The following is a 26765-nucleotide window of genomic DNA, read 5'->3' on the forward strand; positions in this document are numbered from 1 at the left end:
CCCGAGAGCAAAAGAGATCTGCCGAAGACTGGGATATCAGGCTACAACACCATCCTACAGGGGAGGAAGGCCACAAGAGGCTGCCGGAGGGATCATCAGTCACAATCGGAGAAAAGAGTTCATAGCACAGGCAGGTACTGCCACAACAGCAACTCATGCTAGGGGTCAAAGATACCAAGAAGCAACCAGATCTCTGGTAGGGATAGATAGGTATTGATAAAGTTCATCATGCCAACAACTCTGCTGGGGATCTATCCGAGGAAATGATGGAGTACTGGGATGTCAATCCACCAAATACCAAATTTTCACAGAAAAGCACCCATGCTGGGGAGAGGAGACAACTGCTCTGCTGGAGAGAAGAAAGCTAAAGTCTTCAACAAACACTTTGCTTGGGAACTGGCCCACAAAAGTGTTCCAACAGCAACCTACTGGGGATGACCCACAATAGGGGCTAATAGGGCTTGGAGGAAGAATGTTGCGCTGCCGGGGAAATGAAGATGAACAACTTCAAACAACACTGCACTGAGCACCCTCGCGGAGGAGAAACCATGAAAGGCTCTACAGGAAAAATATACAGTTATGTCAGAGATACGAACACAAGTCCTACCCTGTTGGGAATCCTACCACCCTTGGGAGAGCACCGCGGATCTCCCAAGTATCCTTCCATCATCGTGAACGTTCACTTTGTTTAAGAAGAATTTTGTGAAAAATTTGTTTATTTTGAAAACAATGATATTTTATCAATTAAGACATGCAAAACATTTGCTGAGTTGAAACAAATAAGAGTGCCAATAATTGGATAAAAGCTCAAATTGGTTTGGTGGAATGGTGGTCTGCCAATGGCAAGACTCCATAGATCTGTACAAGTTTGAAACCGGTGATATATATTGGAAAAGGGCTACATTGAACATAATGACCATTTCTCTACCAATTCCGAATTTCGATGTATTCGAAGCTTCAGTCGACAATGAATCAAGAATCTTCTGGCGGATGACAGATGTAGAACATAGTCTTGTCAGGATGCAGTTACTTGCCAAATCCCTAATTTTTGCCTAGATTTCCCCAGTGTGAGGTACTCAATCTAGCGGGATGCAAATTCTTTTTTTCAATGTCTCTAACTTTTGCCTGGATCGCCCTTTCGGGTTTTCAATCCACCGAGACACTCCTTTTTGCCTAAGTCGCCCTTTCGGGTGTTCAACTTAGCGAGCTATTCTGCTTTTTAGGCGAAGTATTTCTTGACTGCATCTGAATTCACAGGACGAGTGAAATCCTCCCCTTCCATTGTTGTAAGTGTCAAAGCACCGCTTGAAAAGGCTCTCTTGACAACATATGGACCTTCATGGAGTCCACTTGCCCCTGGAATCGGGCGCGAAAGACAAGACTTCTTGAGCACTAGGTCACCTTCTCGGAACACATGAGGCTTGACCTTCTTATCGAATGCTTTCTTCATTCCCTGCTGATATAACTGACCATGACACATGGCCGTTAATCTCTTATTTTCGATCAGATTCACTTGGTCGTAACGACTCTGAATCCATTCAGCATCAGTCAACTTGGGCTTTGAGGGTATTATTATTATTTTGTTTCTTTCTTTCTTTTTCTTTCTTTTGATTTTGATTTGTGATTTTGATTTTTCACCCTCCTTTCTTTTTTTTTTTTTTTTGATTACATTTGTAATGCCCCAGTTGGACTGTTTTGCTGATTCTCGAGATGCAGCTTCTTTTCTTGCTTAAGAAGTCGGGAAATCTCGTCAGGAATCCTTTCAACATCATCTTCCTCTGCTTCGAATACAAGGAATTCAAAATTGGGAGATGGCGTTGGATCATTATGTTCAATGGGTTTAAGAATCAACCTGCATAATGATTTTGAATATAAAAGCTTTTTGGAAATCAAACAAGGCAATCATTATGCAGATGAAAAGATTGCTTTTATTCTTGTTTTTAGGGTTTTTTTTGTGATCACCAATTTCATGCAAAAAGCGAAAAGGGAAAACAAATGGAAAAACAAATGGAAAAACAAATGTCTTAACATGAATTTATTTGAATGAAAATATCATTGTATTTATTTTGCCAACAATGTCATCACTTCTCCTTTTGGCATGAGAGAAGGGTTTTTAAACAAAGTGATTATTACTTTGACTTATGAATGACTGTAGGAACACCCACAGCGACCCAATTGTGGCAGATCCCGCCCGGGATGACAAATGTCAGTACTCTGCATCAGCAGCTTCCCCACTCTGATCGGCATGGGTAAAACCTCCACTCTGAACAACCCTTTTTCGGTGAAGACCTCAGAAGACAAGCCAACGCTATCCCGGGACTTGCTGTCTTCAAGCTCGATTAACATTGGGACTTAAGTCCTCAAAGCTCAGAATACCTGATCTCATAAGGTCTTGAACCTTATTCTTCAGCTGAAAGCAACTATCCACGTCATGACTAGGAGCACCCGAATGATACACACAATGCTGATCAGGCTTATACCACCACCGAGGGTTGACGGGTATAGCCGGCGGGTCTCTGGGGGTAATCAAGTTCTGCTCTATCAAAGAGGGATACAGTTCTACGTATGACATAGGAATCGGATCAAAAGTGATCTTCTTCCTCTCATTACTCGTACTAGCTTGATTACCATTGTGAGGCTGGTAAGCCTGCTGTTGAGGACGATGTTGTTGATATTGATATTGCTGAGTTGGTCTTCTTTGTTGTTGTGGTTGAGTTGCTGGAATAGTCACAGTAGCAACCTGACGATATTGTCCTCTATTCACATTCCTCCGACGGTGTACAACATTGGTTTCACCTTCTCCCCTTCTGGGTGCCCCAGAGGATGGCTTCTTAGAACTTGAAGAACTTGAAGAGCCAGGATCTTGTATCTTTCCTGCTTTGATAAGACTCTCTGTTCTCTCTCCACAGATTACAACATCTGAAAAGCTACCAAACGGGCAACTTCCCATACGGTCCATGAACACACCCTGCAGGGTTCCAATGAACATGTCAGTCAGCTCTCTCTCCAACATCGGAGGTTGCACTCTTGCAGCTAACTCACGCCACCTCTGGGCATACTCTTTGAAGCTTTCACCAGATTTCTGACACAAACTCTGCAGCTGAGTTCGGCTCGGAGCCATATCCATGTTGTGCTTATACTGCCTCAAGAAGGCTTCACCCAAATCCTTCCAGCTTCTAATGGACTCCCTTTTTAACTCCATGTACCAGTCCAAGGAAGCTCCAGACAAGCTGTCCTGGAAAAAGTATATCCACATCTTCTCATCATCAGTGTATGCAGAGATCTTTCTGTAGTAAGCCTGCACATGGGTGCGAGGACAAAAAGTGCCATTATATTTGTCAAAGGACGGCGCCTTGAATTTGTAAGGGATCCTCAGCCCATCAACCAAACCCATATCGGTAACATCAAAGCCCAAAGAGTTCTGACACTCCATGGCCCGAATCTTCTCAACAAGGGCATCAACCTTCCTATCCCTCTCTTCAGTTCTTACCATTTTGTCTTCCTCACTGAGGAGCGTGAACATATCCTCTTGTCTATCAACCAACGGAGCAGGATGACGAACTGGAGCACGGGCCACTCTAGCATTAACAGTCTGTGGAGCAATAGGTTGTCCGTTGATTCTAATACCCCTCAATTCATCACCCGCAACATAGTTATTGACGGGAATGGTAGCAGCAGCAACGTTGTCATTAACAGGGACTCCCTCTAGTGAAGCACGGTTGACCGGTGGAATCACAGCTTCCTGTCTCTGGGCTAAGGCACGCAGCTCCTCTTGCCCTTGAACGACCCCTTGCATCATATTCATAAACTGGGCCATGTTAGCCCTCATCTCAGCCAACTTAGCTTGAACTTGATCCATACCTCTCTGTTGATTCAGTCTCGTAGCGTAGCGGTGCGGACGACGATCAACAATCCTACCTAGAACAGGAACCAGAGTGAGAAGTCTTGTTCAAGAACACCTGTAATGCAAGAATGATATGTATATGATGCGTATGATGCGTATGCTGTTTTATCATGAATGATCCTGGAAAAGGATATGTGTATGCGGGTTAACCTTTTTCCTTTTTTGCATTTTTCATCATTCATTTTTTCATTTTTTTTTGCATTACTTTCTTTTGAAAATAAACATGCTATGATGCAAATGATGCAACTATGACTGGCTGGCTGTGCATCACAAGGCACAGGATCAGAGCTTCGGCATGAATTCGGAACCGGAAACCACATATCAAGGTCATCTGGAACCCAAGGTCATTTGGAACCCATACTTCAGAACCAAGTCACCAACAGGACCCAAGAGTCACCAACAGGACAAAGTCACCAACAGGTCAAGTCACCAACGGTACCTGTAAATGATTTATTCCCTCCCCACTCACGGGTGTCATCTAGGCCAGGGTAAGGTCAAGAGAAACGCAGGATAAATAACCCTTTCAAGAATATCATCATATACACACCAGATGTATGCAACGATAATACTCCATCAGAATCTGAACTGCTCGTGATGCCATGTTCCGCTAAGTGGCGCTATACAACCCGCTTCTCATGAATCACTCTATTCCTAGGTGTCCTAAAGTTCACTCATAGCCTGGGTATTGGGCCTTTTACCTCTTGTAACTCCCACCCCACAGAGAAACAGACACACAGCCAGCACAATGATAATATGATGCATGCAAACACATAATGCACATATATACAATCACATCATAATCATAAATGCAATAAATAAAGCAATAAAAGCAACCAACATTATCCTACAGGGCGCTAGGACTGACTCGCTTAGGGAAGATGGACCAGCAAGAGGCTAACTTCTCGGGGATTCCCCAGCAGAGTCACCAGCTGCCGCATTACGCGAAAAACCGGCGGGAAAAAGAAACACAGAGCCGCCACCGTGCGTTATTTATCCCAAAGGAGGGAAAGGAAACGCTCGAAGTAAACCTGGAAAGGAATGGTCTCACGACCAGAGATTGATAGGATCGGGAGTCGGTTATGCGAAGGGAAGGTATTAGCACCCCTACGCATCCGTCGTACTCGACGGGATCCACGCTCAGAGAGAATAGAAGAAAGGTTGCTAAATATATGCTCAAAACTGCACAAATTGGACTGAAACACAGAAAAGACGGAAGAAGCGGACTCGGCAGGATATCGCATCCTGGGCCTACGTAATTCGTTAGACACAAACATCAGAGTCAACGTAGTTTGGGGATAGGGGAAACGTGCTCGCTAGGATGTCGCATCCTATGCATACGTATCTTCTCTAACCAGAGAAAGAATCAGAGCACTCATAGCTCGGCTAACGCACACCAAACAAAACACCGAGAGAAGACGCTGAGATGTCAAAGCAAACTGGAAATGGAATGCCAATCGCTGGTCTTACATCCAACTCCATACAAGACAAACTAACGGGAAACCGAATGCCAATCGCTGGACTTACATCAGACTCCAAGCACACACGCAACACGGGAAACCGACTGCCAATCGCTGGACTTACGTCAGACTCCAAACAATTAACACACACAGGAAACCCACTGCCAATCGCTGGACTTACGTCAGACTCCGAACAAGCAAACACACACAGGAAACCAATTGCCAATCGCTGGACTTACGTCAGACTCCGAACAAGCAAACACACACAGGAAACCAACTGCCAATCGCTGGACTTACGTCAGACTCCGAACAAACAAACACATACAGGAAACCAACTGCCAATCGTTAGACTTACGTCAGACTCCGAACAAGCAAACACACACAGGAAACCAACTGCCAATCGCTGGACTTACGTCAGACTCCGAACAAACAAAAGGGTTAAAAAAGAAAAGGGCGCCCGGAGAGATCAGCTCATCTCCTGCCTACGTATCTCATCTGGTATGAGGATCAGGGCGACATAGCTCCCCTAAACAGGGAAAGAACTTCTATCCTAACCAGAGACAAGGGAGATAATAGACTACTAGGGAGACTACGACTCGAGCCTAGAAGTTGTCATGCATACGATCCCTATGTTGAGGTCTCTATCCTAACTTGCACCGGAAGCAAGCTAGCCTAAACAGCACATCATCAAACACAAGCACAAGAGAGCAAGCACACACACTATATGCAAACAAGTGGCTCATACAAGGCTGGGCTTTAGTCAAGGGGTCACGTAACCCTCGACAAACAAGCCAACTGGAATGGGGTGTTTTTAGCTCTTAACCCTGACATTGAGAGTTAAGGTGAAGCAGATGAAATGGAGATGAGGGTAAGACCTCATAGCTCTTATCCCTGGCCTGGGAGAGCTTCAAACAATGAAAGTGTGGGAGTCCAGAATGAAGGAACTCTTCTCCACATGACTGACACAACAAGATCTTGGGTTTGTATTCAAAGTGCATCAACACATGGTGTGAGCCGGATGAATGACTCAACTGAATAGCAGGGGATGGGTTGCACATCCCTTTTATCTGCCAATGCCTCTTCACTTAGGAAGTCTTTGAATGTACGAGGCACAAAGATAAACAACAAGAAACATTGCCTCTTAAGGAGGGCTTCAGACAGGTGCCTGCCAAAATAACATGACAGGTCTTCCAGACTACATGAAGTCAGAGGTCATTACCTAGGTGGTATGCCAACCACAAGCACAGCAAAGCAAAGTTCAAATGAACTTAAAGCAACTTAGGTACCTGTGTAAACAACCAAACAATCAGTATAATGCTCAGACAAACACACCACAGTCAACAACACACAGACAATCCAATATGCAACAATGAGTAAGCCACAAGGCAAACACTCAGGTGAACTATCATCAAAGCCTACAAAACAAACATATATTAGCCAACAATAACAAATGACCAAGCTCAAATGAAGGAGCAACATCAATCATGGAGATGCATACTTGAACCTGAAATTCACAACTCAAAGGTAAGTCCAAACCACTAGGTCAAAGCCTAGGGTCAAAAGTGGATCAAAAAGCCAAAACAGAACTTGATATTCAACATGAATCATATTTAATCAATCAATAACAAGTCCTAAAAAGGACCAAACCAAAATCAATAAGCAAGTTCATATGGTGAGCAAGAGAAGTCAACGAACAATTCAAGGCATACATTTGGACATTGAGAATGAAAATTCCCAATCAAAACAGAAATGATTCAAATAATTCTGGAAAAAATCATGAGCATTCAACACATCCAATTCAATCATCATATAAAAAATCAGAAGCATTAAATGTCATTTGATATGGAAATTAAATTGCACAAGTTGAACAACCAAATGTGTGATATAAATTGTCTCACCATGCAAACACATGCACAAAACAGAAATGGTAAATGAGAAAAATGCATAATCAATCCTCCAAGGTCCAGCAACATGTCAAGAACAATCATGCAAAATTTCAAGCAATTTGGATTAAAATCAAGCATTTCATGATAGAAAGAGCAAGGCAAGGTCATAAAAGCACATATGTTCACATACTCTAACACAAATAAAAAACTAGCCATGCACAACTTTTGAAATCATCATCATAAAAAAATTAGACAAACAGAGGATCATTTTGCAAAAAATTGGGAATGATTTGAGCCATTTTTCAATTTGTTATGATTTTTAGAAGTTGGCAAAAAAATGAAAATCAAGATGAGCACATAGCATGGCAAATAAGGAGGGAAAAGTGAAAAAATGCTGAACATTTGAAAATATGCGCCAGGCCGGAATCGATCCATGTATGGATTCAAAAATGAGCGCGCCACTTATATGAAACGCTGCGTTTCATTAAACAGCGTGGCCAGTCAACGCTTGTGTGGCAATGGTCAAAACATTATGAACCAATGGATACGCTAGCAAGGCAATGCGTGGAAGAATAAGGACAAAACCCTAAGGCCAACGTGGAATAACCAGAGTCCGTCGCTAGACCAACACAAATCCGACGCTAACCTGGAAACTTCATCTTCTTCACGAAGATGAAGATGAACAGTTAAGCTCCAAGAACAAATTTTCCAGATTTTAAAAACAAGTACATCAACATGAAGATCTTTCAATGGAGATCATGGATCAACAAACAACTAAGCTTAATTCATCATAACAAAAGAGAATCGAGCAAAATAACATTTATGCACAAAACTTCAATCATACACAACTCACTCAATAATGCTCTATTTTTCATGAAATTTCTACCAAAATTATCAGCAACACAAGATCTACACAAATATGTACATGAATTTGAGAATTATGAGGTTCGAAACTTGACCTCTTGAAGAACAGCAGGTTGAAAACGCGTGCTACAAGGCTCAGCAATGGTCCAAATCAGCTCCAGGAAGTTTGTAGTGATGATTTATGAAGAATTGGAGGCTTAGAAACGTGTAGATCCAACTTAATTTGAAATTGCCATAAACACCTTCAAGCTTTGGTATGCACGATTTTGAGCAGAAATCCACAAAATGCACGTTGAATCACACTCTAAACTTCACCAGGATCAACAATTATGCAAGGAAATGAGTGTTTATGTGAGGAATTTTGAAGTTCTTTGTGAGAGAAATTTTGGATCAAAACTCAAAATCTAGATCTGAAACTGTGTGTTTTGTTCAATACAGTTGTGATTAAGCTTATATATGCCCTGCTAATTAACCTGAAATCATGATTAGGCCAAAGCTAAATGAGATTAGAAGGATATAAGGTGTATGCACCAATTTCCATTTTCACTTCATGCATGGGATGGCCACGTGAACAGTACACACCAAGGGCCCAAATTCACTCAAAATCAACCCATGCACACATTGGAATTGGAATCATATGCATGTGATCAACCAAATTTAATTTTAACAATTTTCCTTCAAAAACTTCATGAATAAGCAAATGATCATATGTTCCAATTTCATGCAATGTGATGAGGTATTTGGAAAATTCATGTCATGAGGAGAATTGTGCAAAAAGGAGCACTCAAATTGGAGTCTTGGTTCAAAAGATATGGCCATTTGAAGTTTCAAGTACACTTTGCCATAATTTGATCATAACTCTCTAACCATTCATTATAAATTCATGATCTTGGAGTTTTTGGAAATGGGAGAGAAATATCTTCAACTTTCGTGTTGGACAAAATTTCATTTGAAGCTTCTTTGATGTTGGAAAGTTGAGTTGAAGTTGGTCCAAAAACTTGCCATTTTTGGAAACTTGAAATTACAGGTCACTTTCCATTTTTGGAAACTTTTGATCTGGCTTCAAAATCTTCAAGGTAGATGTTTGACATGTTGAATAAACCTCTTTGGGACATGAATGAAGTGTCTCAAACCATTTCTCCTCCTCCTAGTCCTCAGTTGACTTTCAGTTGACTTTTGTGGGCCTCAGATGACTTGGACATGTACTGTGGACTTTGAGCTTCTAACACTTGGTCAAGTTACTTCAAAATGAACCTTGGGTTCAAATAAGCTCTCTAGAACAACCATAGGGCCTTTTCCTCATGAAAATGCTTGGTCTCTTGCTTAGATGAATTCTCCTGATACCAGTCTTGACTGATGAGATGCAATGTACTATGCAATGTTAATGTGATGTCAGTGAAATGTTAATGACCTAAAAAATGAAATGAATGTATGAATGAGGGGTGCAAATTTGAGGTGCTACACCAGGAAGGACCATTTTCCCTTACCTTTTATCGATTAGATGTTGGAGAGATTGACAGGTCATGATTTCTATTGTTTTCTGGATGGGTACTCAGGGTACAACCAAATTGCTGTGGCACCTGAGGATCAAGAGAAAACAGCGTTCACATGTCCGTATGGAATATTCGCTTATAGAAGAATGCCGTTTGGTTTATGCAACGCACCAACAACATTGCAGAGGTGCATGACATCCATAGTTTCCGATATGCTTGAGAAGCATATGGAGGTGTTTATGGATGATTTTTCGGTTTTCGGATCTTCTTTCGAAAATTGTTTGTATAATCTATCACTTGTGCTGGAAAGATGTCAACAAACCAATCTAATCCTGAATTGGGAGAAGTGTCATTTCATGGTGAGAGAAGGGATAGTACTAGGCCATAAAATCTCCCATAAAGGAATAGAAGTTGACAAGGCAAAAGTGGAGGTGATCGCAAATCTCCCTCATCCGGTGAATGAGAAAGGTATACGGAGTTTTTTGGGACATGCAGGATTCTACTGTAGGTTCATCAAAGATTTCTCCAAGATCGCAAAATCGTTGACTAGCCTGCTTGTGAAGGACACTCTGTTTCTGTTTGACAAAAAGTGTAACGAGGCCTTCGATACTCTGAAAAATAAATTGGTGTCTGCTCCTATAGTGATCTCGCCTGACTGGTCTCTACCCTTTGAGATAATGTGCGATGCGAGTGATATAGCAATAGGGGAAGTCTTGGGGCAACGAAGAGACAAACTCCTCCCCGTCATCTACTATGCTATCCATGTGTTGAATCCCGCTCAGATGAATTATGCAACCACAGAGAAGGAGCTACTGGCTGTGGTTTATGCCTTTGACAAATTCTGGCAATATTTGTTGGGAACAAAGATAATTGTTTATACTGACCATGCTGCTTTGAAATATCTTTTTTCTAAACAGGACTCGAAGCCAAGGCTGCTCAGATGGATTTTGCTGTTGCAAGAATTCGACCTTGAAATTCGAGACAAAAAGGGGTGTGAAAACACCGTTGCTGACCACCTATCTCGAATGTCCCCAATTGAAGAGACGGAAGAATAACATCCCATAAAGGACGAGTTTATAGATGAACGAATCCTCGCGGTGGTGGGTGTTCCTTGGTTTGCTGACTACGCAAACTATCTGGTGGGTGGCATAATTCCTGAAGACTTTGATTATAACAAAAAGAAAAAGTTTCTTCATGATTGCAGGTTCTATTTATGGGACAAACCATTCTTGTATAAGAAAGGGGTAGACGGACTGATTTGTCGATGTGTCCCTGAGGAAGAACAAAATGAAGTCTTAAAGGCGTGTCATGACTCAGATTATGGGGGACACTTTAGTGGAGACAGGACAGCCGTAAAAGTCCTCCAATCAGGGTTGTACTGGCCTACGTTGTTTAAGGATGCCCAAGTCATTGTGAAGGAATATGACAGATGCCAAAGGACAGGGAATATTTCTAGGAGGAATCAGATCCCCCAAAAGGGCATGCTTGAATTGGAATTATTTGATGTTTGGGGGGTAGACTTTATGGGGCCATTCCCACCCTCCTTTGGGAAGAATTATATTCTGGTGGCTATGGACTATGTCTCCAAATGGGTGGAAGCTGTTGCCCTCCCTTCTAATGATGCGAGGGTAGTGGTAAACTTTCTCAAGCAAAACATCTTCTCACGGTTTGGTGTGCCAAGGGCACTTATCAGTGATGAAGGGACGCATTTCTTGAATAAGCTCATGGAGAACTTATTGAAAAAGTATAATGTGAAGCACAAGATTTCCACTCCGTATCATCCTCAAACGAGTGGGCAAGTTGAAGTGTCCAATAGACAAATTAAACAGATTTTGGAAATGACAGTGAGTGCTTCAAGAAAAGATTGGGCGATCAAATTAGATGACGCACTATGGGCGTACCGAACCGCCTTCAAAACCCCAATCGGCATGTCTCCGTATCAACTGATTTATGGTAAGGCTTGTCATCTTCCTCCGGAATTAGAGCATAAAGCCTTTTGGGCATCCAAGTTCTTAAATTGTGATCTTGCAAAAGCCGGTGAATCACGAGTTCTTCAACTTCACGAGTTAGAGGAATTTCGTAATCAGGCCTATGAGAATGCAAAGATGTACAAGGAGAAAACACGGAAGTGGCATGATCAGAGAATCATCAAGAAAGATTTCTGGGAAGGACAACTGGTATTGTTGTTCAATTCGAGGCTCAAGTTGTTTCCTGGCAAATTGAAATCAAGATGGTCCGGGCCATTTGTCGTGCACAAGGTATCTCCCCACGGAGCGATCGAGATAAAGAACCAAAACAATGGGGATATATTCAAGGTGAATGGCCAGAGGTTGAAGCCCTATTACATAGGCCAAGAGTCTGGATTGATTGACCATGTGCGCCTCACCCAATGAGGTGGAAAACCGTCGAGCCATGCGATGTTAAATGAAGCGCTTCGTGGGAGGCAACCCACGTGTTCGATTTCTAACGTATGTTGTTTGTTTTTTTTCCTTTGTGTGCGTGAACTGTTGTTGTAGGTAAGGAGGAGAACTTGGAGCATAAAGTCAAAATCACCTCTGAACGGAAGGAGACCGTACCTATGAAGCAAAACGAATTTCGAAAATTGACGAAAAACAGGTCATTTACACGGCCACCCGTGTGTAGGAACACGGCCCGTGTTGTTGGCAACAACCCAGAGCAGTGGGCGTGTGCAAGAGCAAGAAAATAGGTCATTTACACGGCCACCCGTGTGTAGGAACACGGCATGTGTTGCTGGCCCTGTACCATGTCCAAAAATTAATTAAAATAGGTCATATACACGGCCACCCGTGTTGTGACACACAACCGTGTTAATTAAAACAGTGCATTAACACGGGCCCCCGTGTGTAGGAACACGACCCGTGTTGTTCTCTACGGGTTGGATTTTGAATTTTTTTGAAGTTTGATGCTTTTAATGATGGAACCCACTTGGCATTACATCTCTTCCCCACCACTTATTCTCATTCATTCTGATTTTGCAAGCTTCTCTCTCCCTCTTCCTCCATTGTTAACCTAGTCTCCATCACCTAAAGCTCCACTTTTCACAAAGCTCCACTCATTAAAACCCCATCTCCCCTTCACGAAAATCGTTCCTCTCTCCGTCCTCTACGCAGTGACGGTGGTCGTTTTCACTAATCTGTTATTTGGGTTTTGAGAAATTTTTGCAGGTACCCATTATGCCCCCAAAGCGTATAAGCAATGGAAAGGATGTGACCACATCTTCCCGGCCGAAGCAACGTCCTAGACGCACTCTGAATCCTCAAGGCATTTTGTTTGAACAACTGGATCACCAAGATAGGTTCAGCCCCATCTGTAGGGGACGATGCTCAATTTGACCAGGATTTTTCAGGTGAGGAAATGGAAGAAGATGAGAGGCCAGCAACCCAATGTATGCCACCCCCACAGGATTCCAACCTACATGGTGAAGGATCCTCTTTTATGTCTCAGGACCAGTGGGGTTGGATCCAAACTGAGATGGGAACTCTCCGCACCGAGCAAACCAGACAAGGTGCGGAATTAGCCAGACAGGGTGTGGAATTGTTCCGACAAGGGACAATCATGGATGACATGCAAGCCATGATGCAACGTCTGATGTTGCATTTCCCGCACGATCCTCCGCCTCCTCCTCAACAGTAATCACTATAAGTCCCCTTTGTGTTTGAATTTAAACATTGAGGTCAATGTTTAGTTCAAGTGTGGGGGTGGGGGGGGGGGGGTTTCCTCTCATGTTTAAAATTGTTTTAATTCGGTTCAATTTTTTTATGGTATTGAGTTTTTGTTTGTGTGTCGTCGTATTGTTTTTGTTTGTTGTCTACTTATATGTACAGAATGATGAGAAATGGTTGGACGAATCCGGGATCAATGGTAGTGAATGAAAGACACCCCTCATACTTATTCTGATAAGACACCCCGGAAGTTGATGCAACCATGAGAAAGTAAAGTCGGACACAATTTGGTGACACTGGACCAAGAGGGCGGTATGGTAGAACCGAATCAGAAAAGAAACCACATGACACGAGGAGGCTTCAGAGCTTGTAAGGCTAACCAACATGGTGAGAATACAAAAGCCAAACACTAAACATCAACATGAGAGTTCAACCAGGTATGACTCTACCACTCTGATTTTGCGTATGTCCTTTTGACACTTCACAACATGACAACACACACTGAGGCAAGTTGTTTGTTTAGCCAGGGCCTTTCTTGTCATCCCTATCTGTATGTTTCCCTTCGTGAACCCCGTTGAGCCTTAGCCATTTTATTCATCATAAAACCCATGTTAACCACTAATCATTCATTTCTTCCATCACTCGGCATGATTGTTGTGAGTTGCAAGATGTGCATAAAGCTAAGTTTGGGGTGGTAATCTTGAAAGATAGGGCAAGTGCATAATAAGAGATCATACAAAAAGAAAAGATTTGTGTATGTCCAAAAAGAAAAAAAAAACAAAAGAGAAAAATGCACTTGCCGAGACTTAAAACTCTAACACCTATAAAATGCTCGCAAAGAATTGAGTAGAAAAAAGAGTCAAAAGAGTGAAATTAACCCCTAGAGTATAAGTGATGCACGAGAAAAAAAAAGAGAAAGAAAAATCACACAACATGAATGCCGAGTTCAAAACCTTTTGTTATCCATTTTTGTGTTTATCCCACCGTACCCAAGCCCTGTTACAACCTAAAAGACCTCGTAAAGTGTGTGGAATCTGCTGTTGTCGTGAAATTAGAATGTATTCAAATTTAAGAGTTTGGTATTGCATACTGTGTTGTGAGTGTACACACCCTAACCATGAGAGATGTTGTGAGTATGTGAAAAAGCTTGCAGGTGACGAGGCTTCTGATGTGGAAATGTGGCAAACTGTCTGAGTCGGAGATACCTGAAACTTAATTGGAAAGGAATAACACAAATTGTGAAGGACTAGGTTGCATTGTGGAAAATGAATTCGTGGGTGACCTTTGTTTGAACTCAATACATCACTTGAGGACAAGCAATGAGACAAGTTTGGGGTTGTGATCGGTCACCATTTCCATTGAATTCCCACCGTTAATCCAACATATTTTCATCACTTTGGTAAGATTTATGTTTGTTTATAGTTGTTTAATAGTCATTTATCATGTTTTGTTAGTTTGTTATCACATTTCATTTTATTACATGTTTATGTCAAAAAGGTCTCTGTTATGCTTCGGTTTGGTAGTGTTATTGTTACAGATCGTTGCACAGGTTTAAAAGAACTAATAGTGGAGTTGTGGATGCGCAAAGAGGAAAAAATATGAAGATTCAGCAGGCCAACACGGGCACCCGTGTGCCACAACACGGCCCGTGTTGTTGGTCAGGCAAAGGAAGCTTGGAGAGGAAAAAAACAGAGTGTTAACACGGGCACCCGTGTGTAGGAACACGGCCCGTGTTGATGCCTCTGTAACTTTATCTGAAAATAATCATGTTGGACAACACACACGGGCACCCGTGTGAGTCCACACGGCCCGTGTTGATGGGCGCGGCTTAGAAACTTAAATTTTTGCCATGTGAATCTATTCTGCTCATTAAGGGTAGTTTGGACTTTTTGCTTGGGAAAAATCCATCTGAAACTATTAGAAGGCTTGGGAAAGAGAGGCGAAGACACTTTTTGACGTACGAAAGAAAACACTGCATTGAGAAGATAGCTACTACGGAGGATTCGAAGACGGCGAGATTCAAGGGTTTCGACCATTGAAGATCAAAATCTCCTAGTTCTTTGTAATGTTTAATTTTCATACTATGATTTCGTTGAATACTATGAGAGGCTAAACCTCCTATGTTAGGGGGGTGGTCCTGATTTGATCGTATGTTATGAATTTGAACTAATGATTTCCTTATTACCATGTTACTTATTTCAATTCAATTGTGTGATGTTATTATGCTTTTGTATCGGACAAATACAAATTGATCTATGACTTTCAATAACAGGATTGTGATTGTTAGGGTTTTCACACAATTGGGTTTATGAATGCATCATCTAGGACTAGTAACTTTTGTAAATCGCCTCAAACCTCGATTTTATTTATGATTAAAACCAAGGATTTATTGAATGGACATTTGATAAGAATTGGTAGTTTAATAGTTTCTTTCTTGAGGACTTAAGGAAGAACATTCCGAGGTTAGGTAATTGAATGTTTCATGCGTATTAAGGAAATCTTGACTGAATTCTTAACTGGTTAAATCAACCACTCACCCTAGCATGTTTTATCTTAATCACTTACATTTTTACTGTCTTTTGTGTTTATTGCTGAAATTCCAAAAACAACCAAACCATTATCTTTTTGTTTTGATAGAATCAAAGTTAAATAGGTATTTCCTATGCAATCCCTGAGATCGATACTTGGAAATAAAACTCCTTATTACTACATCGGTAAAAATAGTACACTTGCTATTTTTCCGATCAGGTACCATTATGTGTTGTTTGCCTCTGTTGTACAAGTGGTTTATTTCGCACTTGCCACAGACGGTCGCCTTCAAGGAAAACAAAGGATGTATACGGTGGTCTACGAGACTTATGTCTCTCACTAATGCTGATATCTTTTGGTACAACCGTGTATATGATGGTGTGCAGATTATCGACTCTTGGGGTGAATTCTCCAATGTGCCTCTTCTTGGTACATGTGGTGGGATTAAGTACAACCCTGTTTTGGCACGTCGTCAGCTTGGGTTCCCCCTAAAGGATAAGCCCAATAACTTTCTGTTAGAGGGTGTGTTCTTTTAGGAGGGTAAAGATCCCCAAGGCTTGAAGGGTAGGATGGTCCGCGCTTGGCGCAAGATCCATAGGAAGGGAAGGAAAGAGCTAGGTCCGAAGAACTGTGTCGCTTTGGAACCCTATACCTCTTGGGTTAGGAGGAGAGCTTCCGAGTACCTCACGCCTTACGAGTATCCGAGACCTACACCGTTTGTTGTGGCTGGGCCTTCAACCCTCCCTGACCAAGGAGTAGAGGAGTCGAGAGACGAAGATCGTTCGCGTGCTTGGATCTGTGAACGAGAGGAGTTGCTTCAGCAGATCAAGGAGAAGGATGCTTTGATAGAGTTCCTCGAGCACCAAGTTATTGATGATCCTGATGATGCATGGACTTCTGTACTTTCTCAGTCTTCCAAATTTTGGAAGAGGAAGTACGATCGACTCGCCAAAGAGAAGGCAGACATGGAGGCAGCCTATGAGAGGGAGGTGAAGAGGCTTCGTGCATCCTATCTTCCAGTCTCCAGAGCTTTAGATGATTTCTTCTAGGGTTCCATAGGATGTTCATTTTCGTTCTCTCTTGTATTGTATTTGGTTACCAAGACTGTACTTCTTTGGTGTAAAAATATTTCCAAATGTTATTAATATGATATTTCCATATGCGATAAATGTTTAAATACTTCCAATATTTGCAAATAGATCTCTAAAGTTCCTGTGATAAATAAAAAACAAATCATATGCACAAGCATCGCATGCATCATGTGCATAAGCAGGTTTTGCTCCAGGCTTCTTGTTATATGGTCTAACTCTGTGTTCTTCATTTATTTTGAAGACAAGCTGACTCATCGGTACTACACCCGAGCCAATGCATCAAGACTAATGGATCATTTGGAACAAGAGAACCGTGAGCTTAAGGAGGAAGTAGCCAGATTGACTGCCCTGATGGAGTCATTCATGGCTGCCCAAAGCCAGTCGTCTCCGACACCTTCAACTCCTCCCCAGAGAATAGTCATCTCTGAGATTGTCTCTTCAACTGTGCCTGCGGCCAGCGCCCACTTCGCACCAACAGCCATGCCAGCCGGGTTTCCGTGGGGGATGCCTCCCAACTTCATGCCTGAGGGTCCTACACCCACTTTTGCTTCTCTGCCAGCATCTAGCCCGGTCCTAGCCGTTCCTCCTCCTGTCGTGCATACTATGCCCAGAGTAGACGACACCATCTATCATTCTGAGCCATCTGAGGGCCCCGATGTATATGAAAAGATGGATGCTATGAATGATCAATTTCATGAGCTCCTCAAGGAATTGAAAACTCTTCGAGGAAAAGACCTTTTCGGCAAGTCTGCTGCTGAACTCTGCTTGGTCCCTAATGTCAAGATCCCTATAAAGTTCAAGGCTCCTGACTTTGAAAAGTACAAGGGAAATACTTGCCCTCTCAGCCACCTGGCCATGTATGCCAGGAAAATGTCGACTCAGACCGACAATGACCAACTTCTCATCCACTACTTCCAGGATAGTTTGTCCGGTGCTGCCCTACGTTGGTATATGGGCTTGGACAGTGCGAACATCCAATCCTTCAATAACCTTGGCGAGGCCTTCGTCAAGCAATACAAGTATAACGTGGATATGGCTCCCGATAGGGATCAATTGAGAGTTATGTCCCAGAAGGACAAGGAAACTTTTAAAGAGTACGCCCAGAGGTGGCGAGAGGTAGCAGCGCAGATTGTGCCCCCGCTGGAGGAGAAAGAAATGACCAAGATCTTTCTGAAGACCTTGAGTTCTTTTTATTACGAGCGGATGATTGCCATCGCTCCTTTTGACTTCACCGAGATGGTGAACATGGGGATGCGTCTGGAAGAGGGAGTCAGGGAAGGGCGCCTGACCAGAGAAGAAGGCTCTTTTGCCAAACGGTATGGGACGTTTGGAAAGAAGAAAGATGGCGAGGCACATGCTGTGACCTCCCATATTAAACCAAGAAGACCCTCAGTGAGGAGGAAGACCGTGCGTCCTGCCGGTAATCAGCATTAGGTGGCTCACATAGCACCTGTTTTCAGAGATAATAAGCAATATCAGCATCACAACAATAATCAGCAACAACCACATCCGCAATATCAACAACAATAACACCGTCCTCAACAGCAGGCCTACCAGCCTCGAAACAGTAATCAAGCTAGCACAAGTTACGAGAGTAAGAGGGTCACCTTAGATCCTATTCCTATGACATATGTAGAATTATATCCCTCTTTGATAGAGAGAAAGTTGATTACTCCACGAGACCCACCGGCTATACCTACCAACCCTCAGTGGTGGTATAAGCCCGAATTACAATGTGTTTATCATTTCGGTGCTCCCGGACATGACGTGGAAAATTGCTACCCACTGAAGACCAAGGTTCAAGACCTTGTGAGTTGTGGTATTTTGTGTTTCGAGGACGTAGGTCCTAACCTAAAGAAGAACCCATTGCCCGAGCATGGGAAGTCTGTCAACATGGTCCAGGGCTGCTCTAGTAAATACAAAGTCAAATATGTCAGTCATATTCGACAATCTCTGGTCGAGATGCATAGACTGCTGTGTGAGTACAGTCATTACGAGCACAACCACGATAGATGCCGAGTTTGCACTGTCAATCGAAGAGGATGTCGCCAAGTCCGCAAAGATGTTCAAGAAATGTTGGATGAAGGAGTCATTGAGATACTTCAAAACAGAAATGTTGACGAAGAGGCTGATGAAGTCAACGTAATTTCTCCGGTATTTCGGATCCTTGAGCCTGTTATTATCGAGTACGATAGTAGCAAGCAAAAGGCTTCTCCTTCCTTGATCATCAAACCAGCTGGCCCTGTACCATATTCTTCTGAGAAAGCAGTTCCTTATCGCTACAATGCTGTAGCATTATAGGATGGGAAAGAGATGCCCCTGCCCTCTACTTCTGTTGTCAATATTACCGACGTCAGCGGCCTGACCCGTAGCGGTCGTGTCTTCTCGGCGCCGCCGAAATCTCAAGTTGATGTTCAAAGAGCTGACATTGCTGATTATGCTGAACGCCCGGTTGGGATTGTTGTTAATGCTCCGAATCCGGCACTTGTTGCCAAACCTGCCTCTACGTTGATAACTTCTGTCTTTGCTGGCTAGAGTGGAAATACGAAAGAAGACTGTGATGAGATGCTGAGGCTCATCAAAAGAAGTGAGTACAACATTGTAGATCAGCTTCTACAGAAGCCATCGAAGATCTCTGTATTATCCTTGTTGATGAATTCAAAACCACATCGAGAAGCTCTGCAGAAGGTGTTGGATGTGGCGTATGTAGACCATGACGTCACAATAGAACAATTTGATAGTATTGTTGCAAACATCACCGCTTGTAACAATTTGAGTTTTTGTGATGCTGATCTCCCCGAGGAGGGAAGAGACCACAACTTGGCATTACACATATCTATGAGATGTAAGGATGATGCCATATCCAATGTACTGGTGGACACTGGGTCATCCTTGAATGTGTTGCCAAAGTCCACTCTTGCAAAATTGTCATATCAGGGGCCTCCCATGAGGCAGAGTGGAGTGGTGGTGAAAGCTCTCGATGGGTCTCGTAAAACTGTGATTGGAGAGGTTGAACTCCCAGTCAAAATTGGACCAAGTGATTTCCTGATCACCTTCTAGGTCATGGACATTCACCTATCGTATAGCTGTCTCTTGGGCAGACCATGGATTCACGAGGCAGGTGCCGTGACATCCACCCTACAATAGAAATTGAAGTTTGTGAAAAATAAGAAGCTGGTGGTGGTAAGGGGAGAAAAGGCTCTCCTGGTTCTCCATTTGTCTTCCTTCTCTTATATAGACGCTGAGGATGAAGTTGGAACTCCTTTCCAAGATTTATCTATTGATGAGCCTATTAAGAAAGGAAATTCTTCATTTGCGTCCTATAAAGATGCTAAGCTGGCCATTGAGCATGGTGCAACTGCTGGATTGGGGCAAATGATTAAGCTGGAAGACAACAAATCCCAGGCTGGCATAGGGTATTCTTCTGGCGTCATCAAAAATCAAGGTTTGTTCAAGAGTGGTGGATTCATCCACACCGGTCGAGATGAAGAAGCCACTGCTATTTTGGAAGAGGATGTAGAAGATTCAGGCAACTTTGTCATCCCTGGAGGGGTCTGCAATAATTGGATCGCTGTTGATATTCCAACAGTTATCCATAAGTCAAAGTAATGTTCATTTGTGTTTAAAAACCTTTCTCCCATGCCAAAAGGAGGAGTGATGACATTGTTGGCGCATAAATACAATGATATTTTCATTCAATAGATTCATGTTAAATGTTTGTTTTTCCAATTATTTTCCCTTTTTGCTTTTGCATGAAATTGGTGATCACATAAAACCCTAAAATTAAGAATAAAATCAATCTTTTCATCTGCATAATGATTTGCCTTGGTTGAATTCTAAAATCTCTTTTATATCCAAAATCATTATGCAGGTTGATCACACCCATTGAACATAATGATCCAACACCATCTCCCAACTTTGAATTCCCTGTATTTGAGGCGGAAGAAGATGATATTGAAGAGATTCCTGACGAGATTACCCGTCAACTTGAGCATGAAGAGAAGATCATTCAGCCACATCTTGAGAATCTGGAAACAGTCAACTTGGGGTCTGAAGATTGTGTCCAAGAAGTGAAGATTGGGGCACTCCTGGAAGAATCTGTTAAGAAGGGGTTGATTGAGTTGCTACGAGAATATGTCGACGTCTTTGCCTGATCATATGAAGACATGCCTGGTCTAGATACAGATATCGTGCAACATTTCCTGCCTTTGAAGCCTGAGTGCGTGCCTGTGAAGCAAAAGCTCAGAAGAACTCATCCTGATATGGCAGTGAAGATCAAAGAAGAAGTTCAGAAACAAATTGATGCGGGGTTTCTGGTGACTTCTACATATTCTCAATGGGTGGCCAATATCGTGCCCGTGCCTAAGAAAGATGGAAAAGTCCGAATGTGTGTGGACTATAGAGACTTGAATAAAGCTAGTCCGAAAGATGATTTCCCTCTACCCCATATTGATATGTTGGTAGATAATACAGCTAAATTCAATGTCTTCTCGTTTATGGACGGATTTTCCGGATATAATCAGATTAAAATGGCACCAGAGGATATGGAGAATACAACATTCATCACACCTTGGGGAACATTCTGTTATCGAGTGATGCCCTTCGGTTTGAAGAACGCCGGAGCCACTTATCAACGAGTTATGACTACCTTGTTTCATGATATGATGCACAAGGAGATCGAGGTATATGTTGATGATATGATTGCAAAGTTAAGAACGGACGTTGAACATGTAGAACACTTGTTGAAGCTTTTTCAGCGTTTGAGGAAGTATAAGCTTCGGCTGAACCCGAACAAGTGTACATTTGGAGTCCGTTCCGGCAAGTTATTGGGCTTTATTGTCAGCGAAAGAGGTATTAAAGTTGATCCTGCAAAGGTCAAAGCAATACAAGAGATGCCTGCGCCCAAAACTGAGAAGTAAGTCCGAGGTTTTCTTGGCCGCTTGAATTATATTTCTAGATTCATATCCCACATGACTGCCACATGTGCGCCGATATTCAAGCTCCTCCAGAAAGATCAGTCTCATGATTGGGCCTAGGATTGCCAAAAAGCCTTTGACATTATTAAAGAGTATTTGTCTGAACCTTCGATTCTATCCCCACCTGTGGAAGGGAGAGCAATGATTATGTATCTGACAGTTCTTGAAGACTTGATGGGTTGTGTCCTTGGTCATCAAGATGAGTCAGGGAAGAAAGAATATGCTATATACTACCTGAGTAAGAAGTTCACTGATTGTGAGTCTCGATACTCGATGCTCGAGAAAACATGTTGTGCTTTGGCTTGGGCTGCTAAGCGCTTACGCTAGTATATGTTAAATTATACGACTTGGTTGATATCCAAAATGGATCCAATCAAGTATATCTTTGAGAAGCCTGCTTTAACTGGGAGGATTGCCAGTTGGCAGATGTTGTTATCTGAGCATGATATTGAGTATCGAGCTCAGAAGGCTATAAAAGGTAGTATCTTGGCTGATCACTTGGCACACCAACCGATTGAGGATTACCGGTCAGTTCAGTATGAATTCCCAAATGAGGAGATTCTGTATTTGAAAATGAAAGATTGTGATGAGCCTACGCTCGATGAAGGGCCAGAACCTGGTTCCCGATGGAGCATGGTGTTTGATGGCACTGTAAATCAATATGGAAATGGTATTGGGGCAGTGATTATTACTCCTCAGGGCACACATTTTCCTTTTATAGCAAGGCTAACTTTCAAATGCATGAATAATATGGCTGAGTATGAGACCTGTATTATGGGATTGGAAGAGTGTATTGATCTTAGGATCAAACATCTTGATGTTTATGGTGATTCGACCCTTGTTGTTAATCAGATTAAGGGTGAATGGGAGACGAATCAACCTGGCGTCATCCCATATAGAGATTATGTGAGGAGGATTTCAACATTCTTTACTGAGGTTGACTTTCACCATATTCCTCGAGATGAGAATCGGATGGCAGATGCTCTTGCTACACTAGCTTCAATGATTATGGTTAGAGTTTGGAATGAAGTTCCTAATATCACTATGATGCGCATGGACAGACCAGCTCATGTATTTGCAGTAGAGGAGGTACAAGATGATAAGCCGTGGTTTTATGATATCAAGTGTTTTCTTCAAAGCCAGATTTACCCGCCAGGGGCATCTGTCAAAGATAGAAAGACTTTGAGAAGATTATCAGGTAGTTTCTACCTCAATGGCGATGTGCTTTATAAGAGGAATTTCGACATGGTTCTGCTCAGATGCATGGATAGACACGAAGCAGTCCTGTTGATGACTGAGGTCCATGAGGGTTCATTTGGTACTCATTCCAATGGATCTGTAAGACCCTAATTTTGTCCCTAAGATCCCTCATGGCATCATATCATATCATTGCATTACCTCAAGGATCATTGTGCACCCATCCTGCTTCCCTGTGGGTGGGTCATCTTTTGAGAGTGGTTCTTGATCACCAAGCATATCCTGCATTTGTATATCATTGCTTTTCATTTGTTTACTAACCAAAAGTACAAAAATATGTCATCTAACCTTGTTACTTGCAGCTGAAGCAACACTAGGTCAAGCCAGTCAAAGACAAGCATTGAGCAATAAGTGGTGGTCATTCTTGAGAATTTGGACCCCACAATCAATCCACAAGAGTTCATATAAGCCATGATATCATTTTGAATCAAGATCTCAAGTGGTAGAGGCTTGGATTTCATCTGAACATAGCCAGGTCAACTGAAACCCTAAAAAAGTCAACACAAGTCAATTGTCCATTCAATCATGGATTTGAAGGTGGGAGATGGTTAGAAATACCTCATTCATGTTCAAACAAGTCTCATTTGACATTTCAAACATCAACATTGAAGAAAATAAAGTCAGGTCAAAACTTTCCAAAAATAGAAAGTGACCTATAATTTGGATTTGCCAAAAATGGAAAGGTTTTCTCTTCAAGATTACATCATCAAGAAAGCTTCAAATGAAATTTTGTTGAATATGAAAGTTGAAGATCTTTCTCTCCCATTTCCAAAAAGTCCAAGATCATGAATTTCTCATGTATGGTTGAAGAGATATGATCAAAACATGGCCAAGTGTGGATTGAACTTCAAAAGTGCATAACTTTCAAACCATAGCTCCAAATCATGTGGCTCTTTTTGCTAAATTCTTGTCATGACCTATAATTTCATAATCTTGCATTGCATTGCATCATTTCTCATCACATTAACTTTTGCATTTTCACTTGAATTTTGGAGGGAAATTTCACAATTTAAAATTGGTGAATAATTTGGATATTTTGCAATTACCAATGATTTTAAAATGTCATTTTAAGTGAAATTAACATAAATTCGTGCATTGTTCATGCACCATGCTCATGCATAAGGGTGAATTGCAAATTTGTCCAAACACCTCAAACTTTGCTAATTTCAATTACCATTTGTTAATCTTAATTAAGCATGACTAATTAGGAGTATATAACCTCAAACCCTAACAGAAAATGCTAACCACAATTCACAAATTTCAGATCTACAATTTTTCTCTCAAATTTCTCTCAAATTTTTCTCTCATTTTCTTCAAGCAACTTGCATAATCCTTGCCTAGTTCATCATCTAGCATAATCACTGAGCAACATTCAAGCAAGAACCACTTGAATTCGTGCAAAATTTGGAAGCATACATGAAGCTTGAACAACAATGGTGAAATCTTAAATCCGTGGATTCAAAGCCAATTGAACATCAAGACCTCATCCAATCCACTACACAAGCTTGCTAGAAGAAGATCTAAGCACTACAAGGCCTGGAACACACGAATTTGAAAGCTGCACTCCAAGAGGTCAAGAATTCGACTCTCTCTTTTCTCAATTTCATTATGTAATTCTTGTAGATCTCGTTTGTGTGAGCATGCTGAGCTAAAAATCATTAAAAACCATGCCGTATTCATGTAGTTTCGAAGATTTGAAGTTTTTATGTGAAATTTTACTTTGCTCGATCCGTGCGTTTTAGGATGTTAGATGCTTAGTTATTGCTTGATTGTTGATCCTTGATGCCTAGGCTACATGTACATGTGTTTGGTTTTGATTTCTGAGAATTTTGTTCATCATGATTCTTGCTCTGTTCACTATTCACGCGTCTGGTTGAAGAAGATGAAGTGCAGGTGTTTTGGCCACGCTTTTTGATCCGTTCCCTTTCCTGAAATCCGTTGCCAAAAGTTTTCAGAAAACCGTTGCCTTTGCCCTAGGGTTTAAGCGCTATTGGTGCATGCGCGCGCCATGTCTGGCTTCTGATTGGCCGATGGCATTTGTTAATGAAACGCTGCGTACAGCGTGTGGCGCCAAAAGCCATTTTCAAAATTAATCCAATTATTTCAATTAATTCATTTTCTAATTCAATTTTTATTTCATTTTTCATTTGCATCTTCAAAAAATCATAACAAATCAGAAAATGATCCAAAAAATATGGGGATTTTTGCTATGATTTTCTTTTTCTCTCTAGTTTTTTATCAACATGAAAATCAAAGTTGTGCCTGGCTGATTTGAATTTTGCCCTAGGTTTCTTGTATGTGTATGCATTTTGACATTACCTTGCCTTTTCCTTTGTGAAATAATGGTTGTTGATCCTATGAATCCGAAAATTTACATGTTGAAACTAGATTCATTCCTTGACATTTTGGTGTTGAGTTTGCATTTTTATCATTTGTGGTTTCTGGTTTGTGAATTTTCTAAGTAGGTGTGACAATTTGTGTCACACCTTTGCTTGTTCATCTTATGCTATGTGTTTACCCTATCAAATGATGCTCAATTGTTCTGATTTTTTGCATGCTAATCATATCAGATGTCTTGAATATGCAGGAATTTTTCCAGATTTTTGTGAATCATTTCTGATTTAATTGAGATTTTTTCATTCTGTTTGGTCACATTTGGACTTTAAAATTGCCTTGAACTTCAATTGATCATAAAATGCATTTGGTAAATGATATTGATGTGAGACTTTTTGCAATGTGTCAATAATTGATTGAAGTTTCATCATGTCAAATTTCAGCTTCTGTTTTAAATTTTTTCTCCATCTTTGACCCTAGGCTTTGACCTAGTGGTTTGCCTCTCATGTTTGAAGTTTTGTTTCAGGTTACACAATTGATGATGCCTCATCTTGAGAGCATTTGATATTTGCTTTTGATTACTAATGTGTGTTTTGTAGGTTGATGTTGATTCTCTTGAGTTTGACTTGTGGCTCATGCCTTTGCTTATTGGTTGACTGTTGATATTAACTGTTGGTTGTTTGTCTGAGTTATATACTGATTTGTTTGATGTTTCGACAGGTACATTAGTTGCTTATGTTCACTTTGAACTTGCTTTTGCTTGGTTGCTTAACCACTTAGGTATAATTTCTCTTCTTCATGTAGTCTGGAAGATCTGGCCTGTTATGTGGTCAGGCACCTGTCTGAAGTCCTCCTTAAGAGGCAATGCTTGTGATTGTTTACTCTTTGTGCCAAGCAGGAAAAGTCCTTTGATAAGGCAATTGGTAGATAAAAGAGATGTGTAGTCCATCTCCTACTATTCAGTGTGTCATCCCTTTGCTCACATAACATGTTGATGCATTGTGGATATCAACCCAAGATCTATAGAGTCATTAACTTGTGGAGAAGAGTTCCAACTTTCTGAACTCCCACACTTTCTATCATCTGAAGCTCTCCCTGACCAGGGATAAGAGCTATGAGGCACACCCCTCATCTCCATTTCATCTGGCTTCACCTTAACTCTCAATGTTAAGGTTAAGAGCACAACTTACCCCATTCCAGTTGACTGTAAAGTCTAACCTTGTTTGAGCCTAATTGCTTGTATATAGTGTGTGCTAATTGACTTGTTTGGTTGATTACCTTATTCATCTGT

The sequence above is a fragment of the Lathyrus oleraceus genome, chromosome 3 (assembly GCF_024323335.1).
Source record: "Lathyrus oleraceus cultivar Zhongwan6 chromosome 3, CAAS_Psat_ZW6_1.0, whole genome shotgun sequence".
NCBI lineage: Eukaryota > Viridiplantae > Streptophyta > Magnoliopsida > Fabales > Fabaceae > Lathyrus > Lathyrus oleraceus.